Raw genomic sequence first — 14,423 nt, forward strand, 5'->3', positions numbered from 1 at the left:
CCAGTTGGAAAATATGGGCATGTAATTAATTATTCAAGTGGTGACCTTTGATACTGATGTCTTTCATGATTGGGTGATTTTAAAAGGCTAAATGAGATATGCAAATTTATAGTGGGCAGAATAGGAATGGTATATCACGCGTATTTGGGTGAAGCAGAGAAACAGACAGAGAAAGCTGGGGTAAGACTGTGGATTAGCAGTGTACAAGTGCGGATTTGCTAAAAACGTTTAATGGAAACTCGCTAGTTGAATCGTAGTTCAACATAATTGCATTGTACTTGGTGACAGATACAGATTGAAGTCCAGCCTTAGCCAAATGTATCTCGTTTATCACCATTACAAGGGGCTGAGCAAGATTAATGTCATGGCCATAATTAAGCAAGGTACACGTGTTTTTGTCCAAGATGTATCATATTCTGGTAGGTCATCGTGGTGGTCCCTCTCAAAGTATGAAAAACAAATTTGAAGCCCTTGTATAGTCTCAACGCGCCTTAATTGCTAAAAAGAATGATATATTTCACCCCTCTCCCAATAACGCCATGTGACACCCTATGTTATCTCCCATGATTCCAGATATTTACTAAGAAAATGGAAGTACTATTATTAAGTCTACCAGACACAGACAAGTTGCTCACTGTTTCAGGTGTGCAGGGAATTACTGTTAGTGCACTTCTTCATACAGGCTACTCGATTATCAGCTGACAACAGCAAACCTGGTCTATCTTGCAATAGAGCGAATGGTCTTTTCTGTTCAACAGGGGCACATTATTGGTATACAGTAACCTTTGCGAAATGTTCATAATCGAATTGCTTCTCTGCTACTGACAATGGAGATTTATCAAACAGACTGTCAGTTCATGGTCGGCGGGCCTGGCCGAAAAAAGGGCCGAGAAGGTTGGTATAGTATGCGACTTAAGCGGCTGCACGAAAATGTGCATGGGTGAGATATGCTCACCATGCCTCGCAACCTTACTAGGGGGTCCGGGGCATGCTTCCCCTTAAAAAAGTAGACCTTTTGAAACGCTATTTACTGTATTTTGACACAAAGGGTTTCAGCTTTGTCCCCCCCCCGTGACATTGTTTGAGTAGGCGTTAAACCACAGCAGCATTACAGGTGTAAAACATATGGACACATTGCTACAAAAGATTTTTTGCTAGAGTAAATAATTCGCAGTTAAACACAACAAGACCTCTAGCTCGTATGTGGTTAACACAAATGCTTTACTAGCATTTTTTTGCTTCTACTACAAAATAAATTTTAGCTTCGAAGCTGTTCTTAGTATTCCGTCGTCGTCCATTCGTCAACAAATGCATGTTCGGACTCTGGAAAAACTGCACCCAGATAACTTTGATATTTTATATACAAGTACCTTGGGTAAACCTACATCAGATTCATTATAAATATAAATTCATGCATGAGTAGTAAGTTTGGTTAAAACGTACATCTTGCTTGTCCTTTCAATAGATTTGTTCATTTCATGATGATAGTTTCAATTTTCTATTTTCAGCAAATATTTTTATAGGAAATTTTTTACTTGACACTACCAGATATACTATTTTGAATGTCGGGTCATTTGTTTCAAGCATATGAATGTTAAATGGATTGTAGACAGCATATGGCAACTCTTCACTCATTTTGTATTTCTGTGTTTGGTTCGTCTACTCTGTATTCCCGGTCGAGTGTGTTTAGCATATAAAGTATAGACATTTTGTGTTCATTTATGTACTGTTGATATTTTCACATATAAATTCATGCACGAGTAGTCATTTTGGTTAGAACCTATATCCTGCCCTTTCAATAGAACATAGAAATTGCAGGGCAGATCTGGGTTCATCACAGGACAGGAGACAGTGAGTAAATACAAGAATAATATGATGTATTGCCGTTGCCTCAAATTAAGTTAGCATCTACACATGTTTTTGTATTATAGTTATTGTACCCAGCCAGAATTGAAATTTATATTTAAGACTAATAATTTGTTTTTTTCCCAGAACATACTTCGTACTGAGCTTGCTTGAAATCGCTTTCAGTTTCATTCAACACGATATTGTAGTATAATTAAAGGTTTCCGACTGAGACCCAGACTTAATACAATATTTATCACAAATATATCTATACTGTTATAGATTGGAACCTACACCCGCTTACCTGCTGTGTTGTACGATGTCAGATTATAAATGCTGTAATGTTGCCGTTATAAATAGGATTTCTGCATTATACTTGCAATGATTCATGGGATACATATTGGGACATTGTTGTTAACTTACATATGGGGCAATTTGAATCAGTTTATACTGAATTTTGAGAAACTATATTTCATACATCACAAATATGAACATACCCAAAAATCAATGTCACAAGTCAACCTAAATGTTTAGTTTCTATAGGCATAGAATAAATTCAAAATTCCTTATACTAGTATTTCAATTTCTGTGTTTTTCTGCATTCTGTTCTAATTGATGGTAGTGTAGTATAATTTGGAATCAATGCAAATTGGATACTTGAAGGAATGTCTTAGTCATTATATACCCTATATATAAAATATGTTTTTGAAATGCAGTCCCTCACCCCTTTGGCTATTTTCGCCGATTTTTCGCCATCGGAGCGATTCACGTCCCAAATTTTGGTTCACTGGGAGTCTCTAATAAATACCCTATGTAACCGCTGGACCGAATTACAAAGAAAATATTTATTGGTCGTGTCTGAATGCAGAAGTCAGGAAAACACAGCTACATGTACCACGTGAATTTCAAAATCAACCGTGCACAAAAGGTGGCACTGATGAAATGATTAGTCACAGTATACTATAATTTTAATTATTAGAAAACTCGAGGTGCAATTCGCTCGTTATGGACAATAAAATCACTGGAATCATCAATTGAAAATAAAGAATTTGGTAGAAAGTGTGGTTTTGAGCATATATAGCATCATCCGTATGATATTCACAGAGCAATGGAAAAATTAAAAACGCAGTAAAGACATTAATTTCATGAGAAAAGCAAAAATCTAACCATACAGGATTTCAGAAACACTCCAACATAAGGTATGAATTTCGTTCTGTAAGATGAGAACAACTACCTACAACTATCAAACTCCTCAAACCTACAATAGCTGAGGTGTAGTAATGCAGATAAAGACGAAAAGCGCCAGCCAGACAGCTGTACTACTGTCACAAAGGGACCAAACATCTGATAATAAATGGGTAACTGTCATAATAATACCAACGACATTTCCTGACAAAGCATAGAGAGATGCTGAAGTCAGCAAACAAATTAACATCAATCAGATCGTATGTTACAGAGAATAAATGGATATTCTGGAGAATTTGCAAACATCTGAAAAACGCATAGGAAATGTACCAAATTTGGCAGCTGGTGATGTTACAGAAAATGCTGTGCTGGAGTCCACGCCAGATTACCAAGCAGTCACTTCAATTGCAACACAATTCATGTGAACAATTAGGAACGTGAAAGCGTCATGTGAGAATATAGTAGAATAACTATACAATCAGGCTGTACTGTTGAGAAGTCACAACACTTGAAAAACTATTAGTATGCAACTAAACTGTATTTTGAGACAATATTTTGTTTCTAAAGAAAAGTACATAAAGTGAACTTTTCTTACAATACGAGACACTCGAATGTATACTTTTGATTTGTTCTTACTTTTAGATGTTGTATTGTAAGTGAACTTCGGTGATGATTGTGTATTAAAGGGCGGCAGTCGTTGTGCCGCGTCCTGTTCGATATGGGACTCATAGCGACGTATACAACGCGTGTAAAATACATTGTTTATTTACATGAAATTTGAACACGCGCTGCGCGACGACCACCGCGCTTTAATATATAGTATGCATGTGTGTGGTGTCAGTCGTTCCAAGTAGCATTGTTTGAAGTGTGCGGTCAAATAAAAACAGTACACATTACAGTATAGAGACTTGTGGATTTCTCACGAAAAAGGTTCGAATGTGATCGAATTTATGTGTTACTCGAACGAATTGTTTGACTGACTGGAAATGTTGTGCTTGATACCTTGTCAAGTTCAGAGTCAGATTCAAGATGATCAGCAAATACATTGATTATCTGTGAATTGTAGTATCATTTTATGCCAAGCTGACTGCATGACACGTAAATATGTAACGTTTTGTAATTGTGTAATAAACCTAGCGTTCTTTGCATCAATCGCTGGTTCAGTTCAGACTGCGCTGTCAAGTAAAATATTTAAGTTTTCGTTTATGATCTAAACAACTTTGATTTAACAAGTCTCCTGGTTCTAACAACAATGTGGTATTGTTCCAGAGCAAAGTTATCTAAAGATTCTAAGCTTGTTTATATGGTTTCTACCTTTGTCATTAGATAGTTATCTTTGCATTGAATTTATTCTTGTTGATTTCAACAGAATGTGTTGCTCGTGTTCAGCGTGTTGGGGTTAGTTTTATATCTGATCTCGTTTTGCAATTCCACTGGAATCTAACATTTCCCCCAAGTTTAAAAACTTATATTAACAGGAATGCATACATTACTTTTAAATATAACAGCAGCTGACAACGCCGTTATTTTTTACCTAAGAATGATTGGTTCTTTCCAATCATTCACTGCTCATGCGCAGAAACAAAACAAGGGCGACCATCTATTCAAATATCAATACTCGTCCATTTTACATCTTTAAATCGTTTGAGCATAAGAATCGTATAAATCATATGTATTTTGTATCATAAGTAGAGAATCATATGCAAATTGAATTATGCTAATTAGATCATTAGTGTGCATGTGACTTAACGTCCATAACAGTTTCTATAGAATTGCTACTCCTATCCAGAAAGTAAACACCGCCGTGTTTATAGCGCCGCCAACGTCATGATTTGTACGTTGGCGTTTATTTGTTTATTTGCGTACAGTAAACTTTTTATAAATCGCGCCCTCTAGTGGTGAAATGCTGTGCGGTAAGTTGGTGACACGAAGGTTGCAGTTCAAATCATCGATACCGTTTCGATATGCATTTACCCATCAATGAAGTTTATGTTTTTTAGAGATTTTACTATAGACTAAATAACGAACAACCAAACATCCATATACGTCATTTTGACGCCAGAGAAGCGTTCTACTATATGGCGCGATTTATGTAGTTCACATCGTTTTTGTCACATACATACGTATGTAGATACATAGGGTCAGGGTCGACGTTAAGCCTCGGTTATAGTGAATGTAAAACTGTGTATACCTTCCCAGTGCATCTTGACCCAAGAAATTGTTTTACGATAAAGCACGGCTACAACAAGACTTTAAACAGTGATTAACCAATGCACCCTCAACATGAAAGAGCTTCATATACTGTTTTTAATTTGAGAATAAGGCAGGCATCACTATATTTTATTTCAGTCTACTGTGGTGTAAACTATGGCGTTCATGAATGCCAACGTTGTTTCTATAATATACACGATATATAAAAACTGTTGGACGTTGTTACAGGCATTACATCATGTCCTCGTCCGATGAGTTAAAGTTATGTGCAGACGTAATTTTTTACAGATCAGAAAATACGTGTAATGGGCATGTGATTACAGTGACAAACAATTGGATGCTTTGAAAATGGTAATACAATTCAGTTGTAGTTTTTCTGGTAGTGTTTAACACTTATTTAACACAGTTATTACCTTCAAATATTGAGCGACACAAAGGCACGAGTGAACCTCAATATATGAACGCTGTGCGACAAGGGTGCATTATCCGACTTTCTATACGTCAACAACACCTGGAGTTTGCCCTGACCAATCACGTTTAAGTGATTCTGTTTGTACAAATGTGTACAAGAGTTTATATCCCTTAAATTACTGATTAGCATTCCAGATGTCGATATCTATGCGATATTCACCCTCAATTTTCTTCCAAATTATCACATATTTTCCTGCCTCGCGAACGCTTCCATCTTCATTGAAGAACTTGTAGTGACCTCGTTCGTACAAGCAGTCGTCGCCGTGAACCTGCCCAGCTTCGTCGGTGTCGAGGGTCGACCATTTGGCGCCTGCGTTGAAAAAATCTCTGAATGATTTCTCAACGGCTGTGAACAGAAAAAAAAGTTTTATTCGTAAGCAGCAGGGTTTTGAAATAAAATAGGCATTGTTCAAGTTCTTTGATGCGTAAGTGTTTTAGTTTTAGTTTGTAAGCTTGCATGTATTGTATTTGATTTTTTTTAAGTGCTTGTATTTCGTCATCAATGTTCATGCATATACCCTGGGGTATATGGTTCAACGAAACATTTTAATTCACCAAGGGAATTGTAAGCAGTTCAATAAAGAACGGTGTACTAGTAACCTCGATACCCTGGTCACAAATGCTCAGGCATCGGTTTGGGTCAGTACTCTATAGATACCCGCCTACTTTGAGAATTCATTATACTTTATAATACATTTTGTTATTGACTCCGCACTATTGGTACAACAGTACAAAACATTAAAATAAGAGGTTGGTAAATGAATAATAATATATACAAATTTAGATAACATTACTCTCGCGGCAACAAGAGCATTCCTTCGTCTTTTTAAATATTTATAAATTGCTATTGCAGTTGAATCAAACCAGGTAATCAACGAACACAGTGCGCAAACATCTCAATGTTAATTAATACAGTCGGCCAATAGAAACCTCTCGTTTCAGCTTGAATAGTGAAATTTATAAATATTTATATAGATAAAGGAATGCACCAAGAGTATGCTATGACAATTATGCTTTCTTCGCGTTTTAATAATAAATAGGCATATTTTGTGAGATTATACAGGCTGAGTAATTGGAACGACAAAAAAAGTTTTTAAAAAATGATTATGGGGTTCAGCTGAGCTATAATATTCCGAAATATACTCTCCCTCAAGTCCTGAAAAGCAAAAACAAATTGGACAAAATGGTATTTCCCTCAATTTTCACAGCCTGGTTATCATACAAGGCCACATAGCCCTGGGCATTTGGACAGGTTAGTCCGTTTCATTCTTAGGGCATATGTGTTGATATCAAAAAGCTGCTGTATGTAATTATTATTTATACTGTAACAGTGAATGTATATGAAGAGGTTGGCGTTATACAAACGGACGTGTCGGCCGCTGTTTATTTCAATGAAGGGTTGGAGTTTTTAGTATTTACAAAAGATACATGAGAGGGTTGGGGCCAAATTTAACATGATCAACTAAAACATGGGTATTGATGTTACAAAATGTAGTATAGTAAAGGGAGCACCTCCCTTATGCCTTGCTTTCAACGTTATAATAGAATTACTATTGAAAAATAATATTTATATTTAGAGAGTTGAAACATTTAAAACTGTAAAACTTAAGTGACTTTCCCGATCCCGTACCTCAAGGGGACGCGATATAGAGGCCAGACGAGATTTTCCCCTGGCACGTGTGGAGAACCCAGAGGAGAAGAATCTTCCCCCTCATACATATATAAAATGTAAATTCTTTAAACGTAATGGATTCATTCTATATGTAATAACATTTCACTATGCATATCACTTATCTGCATATATTTCCTTATTATAAGACAAGACCTACTCACACGAACTTACCCCCAATGTATAATTATGGTCTGTTTGCGAATTCAGATTTATTAAATAAGCAGTTGACAAGAAATCAAGTATTAGCATTTCCCAAAGTACTTGGTGGCCACAAATGGAAAGACGTTGCTCGGGAATTACATGCAATGGGTTGTTCACATCTCAATGACGCAACTATAGATACGATTGAAGCTGATTACACAGGTCAGTCTGAACGGACTCACCAAATGCTGAGAAAGTACCAAGAGTCTGAACATCCGCAGGCTACATTAGGTCGACTTGTGAAAGCTATGGACAGATGTCACTTCAATAAACAAGCTACTGAGATTATTTTAGCTTAATTTGCTTGTTTTTTGAAGCAAACTTAATAGGAGTTTTGTATTCAATATTGTGTGTTTTCATCAAAAGCAGTTGAATGAGAATGTATGTATACAGTCCTGCTTTCACAGTGTCAACATTTCGTTTTTGTTAAAGGCTATTTTCATGTTATTTTTACATTTTACAAGACAGGAATCAGAGTTATTTGGTGTCTTATAATTCACGAGAATCAAAAACGTTGACTTTTATACTAGTTTAGATATATGTACATAGTTATCAGCAATAACATTGATAAATAAAAACAAAGTTAAATAATAACATTTGCTTATTCCTGTGAATATTCCGGGGCAGTTGTTGAAATTTGTATTTCCGAATAATGTAGTGTTATTTAGACAGTAACATAATAATCACTGTTATTGGAATTGTTACTTTTCAAAGATTTGATTGTCTGGATTTGACTATTATTGTCTTCATTCATGACAAATTTTCATTCATAACATTTTTTCGATATTTGTTCAGACACTGGAAAATGTTTTTGGAATGACATCCTTCCCAATTCCAATCTAGTCCATTAACATCAGCAATGATTGTATGTTCTTATATAATAATTCATTTTTTGAGCAATTCATATTTGTATTAAGAATCGTGCATTTAGAATACTAGTAATCATTGCAGAGTTGTTTTATTTGCACAAATGACAACATACGTCTGGGTAGTCAACCTTTGATGTAATACATGTATATCGGGTGTATATATGTAAGCTGCAATTTACAGTTACAATTTACGTAAGCTGCACATCATGGTACCACATGTGAGATGCTTTGAATTGAATATACCGACAACAGTGGGTAAAAATAACTTATTGTACATTTTATTACCGTATGTTTATTTCATGAAAATGTTGTCATAGTTTATAACACAATATGTATAGTTAATCGCATCTCGTTGTTGTGTATTTACAACAGTAAATTACACAATTATTGATGTGATTAATGACGTATACCATCACAGGGAGCCCAGGAACTATAATCAACTGTAATACGCAGTCTCTATGAGCGGGGGGGGGGGTTTATCGGCTGGTATCTAGTGTAAGAAATAGACAAGGGATGAAGGCTCCAGCCAGCTCACATTTTTTAAACTCGAAATTACAGACGAAAAGAATGAAAAATAAAATATAAAAAAAATACCAGGTTGAAGAATATTAGTTGCTCCTTCAAATTTCGCCAAAGCATTGTCTACATTTTACCGATATCTGCAGAATAAATCAAGAAAACTACACAAATTTACTCCATTTAGGAATTTCTAACGGTTTGCCCGAACGCGTGGCACAGTTGAAGGCGTGGCCTGTTCAGCATTTGTCAACAACCAATCACAAGACTAGTTACGAACCACATCGAGGTCACGACTCGGTTAGCCTTGTTCAACTAGTTCGTAACCAGTCTTGTGATTGGTTGTTGCCAAATGCTACAGGCCACGCCTCCAAACTTTGCCGTGCGTTCGGGCAAACCGTTAGGAATTCTTAAATGGAGTCAATTTGTGTAGTTTTCTTTATTTATTCTGCAGATATCGGTAAAATGTAGGCAAGGCTTTGGCAAAATTTGAAGGAGCAACTAATATTCTTCAACCTAGTATTTTTTTTAGATTTTATTTTTCATTCTTTTCGTCTGTTTTTTCGAGTTTAAAAAATGTGAGCTGGCTGGAGCCTTCATCCCTTGTCTATTTCTTACACTAGATACCAGCCGATAACCACCCCCCCCCCCGCTCATAAACACTGCGTACTACAGTTGATTATAGTTTCTGGGCTCCCTGTGATACCACGACACGATAAAAGTGAAAGATTCAGCAATCAGTTGAATTTTCAGTGCACAGCGCTGAACGTATGTTAATTTACACAATTCTGAAGTATTCTTATGTCTGTTCATTGTCCAACTCGCACGGTTTCGCGAATTCAAGAAACAAGTGAATATAACGCTCCAGCACCATGTCTTGGTTAATTCCCAGTCTTTAACTGTCTACACAAATGTTATAGTCAGCAATCTGTCAAAATATTATTTGGAAATTGTGTAATTTTATTGCAGGTAAAAATAAGTAGATCCATAGAATTGTTCTAGATCTTGTACACGCAAATATCGTCAATACGTACGACAACAACATGTACATTTTTGTATCTGTAATATACGTGTGTAATTTGATGATAGCCATGGTGCAGCGCTTATATACACCAGGTACTGACTGAGCCTGAGCCGGACAACCAGGATGAATATAATTACAGGTATATTAGGAAATTATAAACACGCAATAAAGATTCGAACAACTCACAACCACGGCAGCACCACACTGTAAGCAGACACGCGATCACTACACCAGATTAACCATTCTCGTAGTATAGGTTATTTTAGTAGAGGTCAAAATACTATGTGTTCACGGTATACACATATATATACGCAATCAACTGTGATGACATGAGAGTTTATGTGATGACATGAGAAATCGCGAAACTGACGCATCAGTAATTTTGATGAAAAAGAAGTCCATTGTTCTTAGTAATATTGACACCTGTTGTTTAGTATGATGGATCCCCACGGTTTGGTACAAGAGCATAGAAGTTTATAATTAAAATTGTTTTCCATAAGAAACATGAAACCATCATGGTTTTATAAACAGCCTTTTACTTCATAGTGGGGTAGGTGGAGTAAGCCTGTGATTATTTTTATTACTTTCTGACAATCGAGTTTGCCATTCACCCTGTCCATTTCCATATAAAAAAAAGCTCTAGCCAATATCAGGTTTGACTACTTGTTCTAAGGTGTGGCACTTTGAAATGAGTGTTGTGACATTTGGCTAATTTCCAACTGTCTTGGGTAATAAGATTGGCTAAATTTCAACTAGAAACAGGTAAACTAATATATCTGTATGTACAAAGCCAGTAAATTTGAAGCCACAGAAACTGCATCAATTTATATAAATACACATTGACTGAGAATATTTTCTTGGAGCACTAAATGTGACAATTGCCCTACTGTCTGTGCTGATTTGGTGGGTTAAACCCATCTTAAATATGCCACACCAGCCACATACGCCTGATGAGGAGCTGGGTAGGTAGTGAAGAAAAACATTGACTGAAGCATTACAAAGGACTGAATTGTTGTCAATAGCAACAAACATATTGGGAAAGTCAAAGACAGTGAAACAAAACCCACACACATGCATATAAATACTAACTTTCTAGGATCTTTATTTGCTCCAAGAAATCCAAAGTACAACGAGATGAACACCCATGATTTTAAAAATGCCTTGATCAATAAGAGTTTAAGTAACAGGGAAACATTATTTTGATTTTTCAGTGGACCAATAAATGCATTTGACGGGGAAATATAAAAACTCTATCACAACAGTAATTAAAACAGCTTTCTGCATTATAAGTATCACTTCCCTGTCAAATTATTAGTTCATGCTTATTTGAATCTGGCCAATTTTATCACACCTTGCTAAGTTCAAACGTCCATCCAATCAGAGCATTCCAAATAAACATGATTCCCCACAAATACTAGAGGGCGCCCTGACCAAAAATCTGTTTAATTTTTTTAAAAGATTTCTCTCGTTAGTAAATAGCGCCCTCACTCAACAATATTTAGAATGAGTGGTTGGTCAAAAGTTTGATGAGTCAGGTGCATCTATTGGCTAAGCTTGTTTTACATAGATGCAAATGAGTATAGGAACCATTAATGCTGTAGGGTGTACTGGGAGGGGTGGAGGATTTCATGTTTGTAATGACTGGTTGTAATGCCTATCTCGTTGTTTTCAGGATGCAGCCTGATTTTTGTTGCTTTCTTGGTTGTTCAATTATGGCTAAACTTTGTGTGGTGGGTGGAAGATTTGTTTATTGTTTGTTGAGACATTGTTTAGACACCCTGCAGCTTGAAATGGTATGGTCCAAATCCAAATTCGATATGGCGGTGTCGTCTAAAAACATGGCATCAAAATTATTTCTGTTTATTTACTGTTCCTGAGAACTAGCCACTGAATATGATGAACACTGAACAAGCTTTATTAATTATTGCTGGTAATATTCCAATATGAATTGGGAGCAAACTGTGACACCAAATCTAGTCGTTGTATTGTTATATTACTTCTAATATTGTTTTCAAATGTCTTGAAACAGATTCAAATATAAGGATATGGATTGTAAAATATTAAGATTATATAGTGTCCAACACATTAATTTGTAAATGGTAAATTTATTTTAAAGAATTGGCAATATTATATTATAAAATAAAATAAATTAAATAGAAATATTATGTGTTTTTTGTATGTGGAAAGTTGGCTGGCCCACTCAAAAACATAAAGAAGTGAGGTCTGCAATTCTTTTTTTTTATTTTTTTATTTGTGTAAACAATAAAACACTAACAGTGCAAGGCTAGTTCACCAACATGTCTATTCTCTTGCTTGAGTGTGAAAGTACATGGTTTAGTGATTACCTCTTATGTTTTTAAATTTTAGAATTTCTTATTTGGGAAGGTTCTTCTATAAAAATAGAACAGATGTAATGAATTAATTTTAATAATTTGATTTAATTTCAGAATTAGAGCTGAATCACTACCTGAAAAATCATATTTTAAAAGATTTCAACTGTGGCTAGACTGACCCCCCCCCCCCTCAATGGGTACAAGTTATAAGTCATGCCCCAGAATGTTTTCAGGTGAGTGAACTGTATACCTTCATTAATTAAAGCATAACTTTATATTCACTGCTTGTAATATTAGATCTGTTTAATTTTTTTAAAAAATTACTCTCATTAGTAAATAGCCCTCACTCAACAATATTTAGAATGAGTGGTTGGTCAAAAGTTTGATACCCAAACAACTCCTTTCCCACCACCATCCACAACATTCACACCCCTTACACAAATTCCTCTACCCAACCTACTCACCATGAGAATAAAATACATCTAAAACCATAGTCATTGTATTTTAACTCTCCAATGACCCCCAATCTCTACTACCCTCGCACTCCAACCCTAACCCTAACCCTCCCCTCCCCCTAATCTGACTTCCCCTCTCAACACTTTACATAACTGCCACATCCCCGCCCTCACCCCATCATTTTAACATGTACAATATATACGTCACGGCCCGAAAAAAAGAAGATCTAACCTAATCCTAACCCTAACTCTAAAACGTAACAGTTTTAAGTCGTTTCTGTGATGAGAGCATACCATTATTTAAAACATAATGCCATTTTTCAAATCTATGTATTTGACAAGAACATACCCAGATCTAACATTTAAAAATGAATACAAACCAAAAAATGTGAGCGTGTGTGTCGACAACCAAAATCACGGTATGAAGATATTGTAAATGCTAAATTTATTTTAAAGAATTGGCAATATTATATTATAAAATAAAATAAATTAAATAGAAATATTATGTGTTTTTTGTATGTGGAAAGTTGGCTGGCCCACTCAAAAACATAAAGAAGTGAGGTCTGCAATTCTTTTTTTTTATTTTTTTATTTGTGTAAACAATAAAACACTAACAGTGCAAGGCTAGTTCACCAACATGTCTATTCTCTTGCTTGAGTGTGAAAGTACATGGTTTAGTGATTACCTCTTATGTTTTTAAATTTTAGAATTTCTTATTCGGGAAGGTTCTTCTATAAAAATAGAACAGATGTAATGAATTAATTTTAATAATTTGATTTAATTTCAGAATTAGAGCTGAATCACTACCTGAAAAATCATATTTTAAAAGATTTGAACTGTGGCTAGACTGACCCCCCCCCTCAATGGGTACAAGTTATAAGTCATGCCCCAGAATGTTTTCAGGTGAGTGAACTGTATACCTTCATTAATTAAAGCATAACTTTATATTCACTGCTTGTAATATTAGATCTGTTTAATTTTTTTAAAAGATTACTCTCATTAGTAAATATCCCTCACTCAACAATATTTAGAATGAGTGGTTGGTCAAAAGTTTGAGACCCAAACAACTCCTTTCCCACCACCATCCACAACATGCACACCCCTTACACAAATTCCTCTACCCAACCTACTCACCATGAGAATAAAATACATCTAAAACCATAGTCATTGTATTTTAACTCTCTAATGACCCCCAATCTCTACTACCCTCGCACTCCAACCCTAACCCTAAGCCTCCCCTAACCCTAATCTGACTTCCCCTCTCAACACTTTACATAACTGCCACATCCCCGCCCTCACACCATCATTTTAACATGTACAATATATACGTCACGGCCCGAAAAAAAGAAGATCTAACCTAATCCTAACCCTAACTCTAAAACGTAACAGTTTTAAGTCGTTTCTGTGATGAGAGCATACCATTATTTAAAACATAATGCCATTTTTCAAATCTATGTATTTGACAAGAACATACCCAGATCTAACATTTAAAAATGAATACAAACCAAAAAATGTGAGCGTGTGTGTCGACAACCAAAATCACGGTATGAAGATATTCTAGTGTTACGTTTTTGCAGTTGCCAACATAAACTATTTACATAAATGAATATATTCGACGTTTTGTCAATAAAGAATCGGGAC

Source organism: Saccoglossus kowalevskii, chromosome 6, assembly GCF_978046115.1.
Source record: "Saccoglossus kowalevskii chromosome 6, keSacKowa6.1, whole genome shotgun sequence".
NCBI classification, from domain to species: Eukaryota; Metazoa; Hemichordata; class Enteropneusta; family Harrimaniidae; genus Saccoglossus; species Saccoglossus kowalevskii.